The 3,034-nt window shown below is 40.3% G+C and overlaps 1 protein-coding gene across 4 annotated transcripts in view; it reads left to right on the top strand.

Moving 5' to 3' along the window:
• Nucleotides 1–2,189, top strand: part of chd7 (chromodomain helicase DNA binding protein 7) — a 71,613-nt gene extending 69,424 nt beyond the window's left edge. For all 4 annotated transcript variants that reach the window (XM_071490268.1, XM_071490267.1, XM_071490266.1 and 1 more), the window contains exon 41: nt 1–2,189. This exon is cut by the window's left edge and continues 1,043 nt beyond it. The gene's annotated coding sequence lies outside the window, so the exon portion shown is untranslated.
• The last annotated feature ends 845 nt before the right edge of the window (nt 2,190–3,034 follow it).

The raw sequence follows: 3,034 nt of genomic DNA, 5'->3' as shown, positions 1-3,034 counted from the left end.
AACATTTCCCCACCTCTGCCCTTCTCCTCCCCCCTGCGACGTTTACACGCCTCCACCAGAAATATCCAAACTATTTTTTTTCCTTTATGTTGTTGTTAATGATTTATCTCTCTCGTTGTTGTTTATTTTTTGGCCAGGTATATTTACTATGCGTCAGAGAGGATGAGGTGTATGTGTTAAGTTCAATCTCTCTGATTGATAGTGTAGTCAGGGTCCCAACAGCCACTCGCTCAGAGCTCGGCTCCTCTTCAAAGATTCTTTCTGTCTATCTGGGTTCTGTCTACTTTTCTCTTCCACAATTCCTCGAACAGGACATCACAAGGTTCCAATAGTACTATATTATTATTATTATTATTATCATTATTATTGTTATTGCTGCTTTCAGCTCTCAGATCTGTCTTTTTTTTTTTTTATATATATATATATTTTTGCTTCCTTCGTCTGGACTGTTTTGTTGTTGTTTGTTGGCAGCAGTTCTCATCAACACACGAGGAAACACCCGCTGCCGGCACTTTTTCTAACATCAGTTCTCAAAAAAAACAGCATTACAGCTAACCCGGCTGTCTGTCTGACAAAGCTGCTGCAAAAGGAATTGTAGATAATGGAGTTGAGCTGCTCTGTTTCAGAGCAGATTTTTAGTTCTCACATATCAGACCAGGTAGACTCTGAGGAGGAAAAGGAAACTAGACTGGCCTAAAACTCAGTCTCACACTGACTAGCACAACACACACATCCCAACACGTTTCACATACTTGGAGTGATGAGTGTGTGAGTTGCGCGCGCGTGCGCGCACACACACACACACACACACACACACACACACACATATTCAGTTTTCCACCACTACACACACACTAACCCTCTAAACCCTCTTTATCATGTGACTGTTTCTAGGAGGACTCCCTACCAGCTGTGTTCCTTTGAGCGTATGTGTGCGTGCTTGTGCGTGCGTGTGTGCGTACACGCTGAACCAATACTGTGTTAAACCCAGTCCCACACTGTTTGAGTACCAATCTTGAGTCTTTCCACTGCCACATCTGAATCCTGTCTCTTTGTCGAGACGGCTGGTTTTGGCTCAGGAACGGCAGGCGGGCTGGGTCTGCCACCAATCAGGCCTTCTGATTGGTCCATCGCAGCCACTGAAAACCAGCCGTCCTCGTTTGGAGTTTTCTGTGAATGGATTTGGAGCGATGGTCCACGTAGGGATGTGAGGTTTCAGGATTATTCGTTAAAGGGGGCACATGGAAGAAGTCGCTGCCACATTAAAATCGTTTTTTTTTTTTTGTTTGTTTTGTTTTGTTCCTTCACATCCCAGTAGTTCCAGACCAAGTGCTGCTCCCTAGTGACCTTCTCTTTAAAGACTGTTGCTCTAGTCACACACACTGACACCAGGCCTGGCCAAGACAGGACTGAGACACATTTTCAACAAAGTTGGAAACTCACAACTTTTCTAAATGAAGTTCAGCTCTGGTTAAGTTTTAAATACTTGAAAAGCGCAAGAGGTGTTTGATTTGTTTCCATTCCTGAGGCCAGTTTAAGTGTCTGAGATAAATCAAACGCTGCGAGTGGTTCAAATATTTGAAAGTACATTCAAACACACTGTGGCCAGGTCTTATTAACATTTGCTAATACAGCCAGCCCAGCAGATGAAGAGAGAAGAGGGACTGAGGGGGCGTGATGAGTTTCAGCTCTCTGGAAGACCTGTTTTCCTTTCTAATGCTGAGACAGCAATAACCAAGGCAGCTTTTGAATGTTCCAACATTACTCTCCCAACACACTCTCTCTCTCTATATGAATAACCACAAGTGTCGTATGAATAGAAAAACAAAACTAAAACTGTAAATGATGACAAATAAGTAATGCAATCAATTTTGTCTCACTCTGTTCCTGTTGATGCACTGGTGTTAAAGAGTTAAAATAATCAGGTACCTTTATTACTTAGCTACTTTTCTTGAAAAAAATGGACTTTTGTTACTTTTAGCCAGCAAGCTCAAGAGCATTACCTCAAAATTCTTATCTAGCCTTGAAGTTTACAGACATACCATGTAAATGTTTTTTTCCCTCTTTTTTTGGTGTGTGTCTTTTGTTTTGGGTTTTTTTTTTTTTTTTTTGGAGACATCATGTATGATGAATTGTAGCTATGATGCTTTTAATAAAAGTGAATCATGATATTCGCCTAGGAAACCAAACCTCAGCCTGCATCTCATTATTAAACTCCACTTTTAAAAAACATTTTTCCTCAAACTAAAAACTTGCTGATGACACTGCAGCGAACACTTGTTTTTGTGGTTTTGTGTCGATAAGTTCAAATGCAGGTTTGTAACTTTCCAGACCATTACTGTGTCTGACCATAACATACTGTGTGTATCAATGACACCTCGTAAACATGTTGACTACACGAGAGCATTAAGTGAAAGCGGCAGGTAGACTTCTCCATTCAATGTGACTTTCTGAGAATATTATGTCATAAATCTATAGTGAATAAATGTCCACTTAGAGAAAGGAAAAAGACGTTGGCAGAGGAATCATCTCGTTTTTAAGGAATAAGTAATTTGGCATCATTTCATGGTGTTAATTTGCCAAAACATAAACAAATATGGACAAAAATTGTTTTACAGCCCACAACTACAGTCAAGGCTGGGTGTGATTCTGCCTGAGGGGTCACTTATGTTGTCACACTTTGAAAACCCCTGCTCTCAAGGATTGCACTTTTTTTGTAGTGGAAATGGTGTTTCATCTCAAACTTGTTTTATCTGTCGAAAACATACATTCATACATTTATATAACTATCACATGACAAAGAAAAGCACTCCTCGCAATTGAAAAGTTAGATAATTGCTTAAAACCATCAAGCAATTAGTTTCAGAAATACTTCAGCTGGTGATGTTCATTTTGAAGCCAGGCTTCCAAGTTTGTTTCAGGTTTGAACTGAAATGAACTTGCCTCATGACTGATGATGTCCAAAGTATCATATGTCACTGAACTGAACTGGGTGTGCAGGCAGGGATCTGAGCAGTTAAAACATTTGGTGCTA

The sequence above is a fragment of the Trachinotus anak genome, unplaced genomic scaffold (assembly GCF_046630095.1).
Source record: "Trachinotus anak isolate AG129_WGS33_773 ecotype Australia unplaced genomic scaffold, CSIRO_AGI_Tana_v1 ptg000012l, whole genome shotgun sequence".
Classification (NCBI taxonomy): Eukaryota; Metazoa; Chordata; class Actinopteri; order Carangiformes; family Carangidae; genus Trachinotus; species Trachinotus anak.
This window is presented reverse-complemented; position numbering and strand designations above follow the sequence as displayed.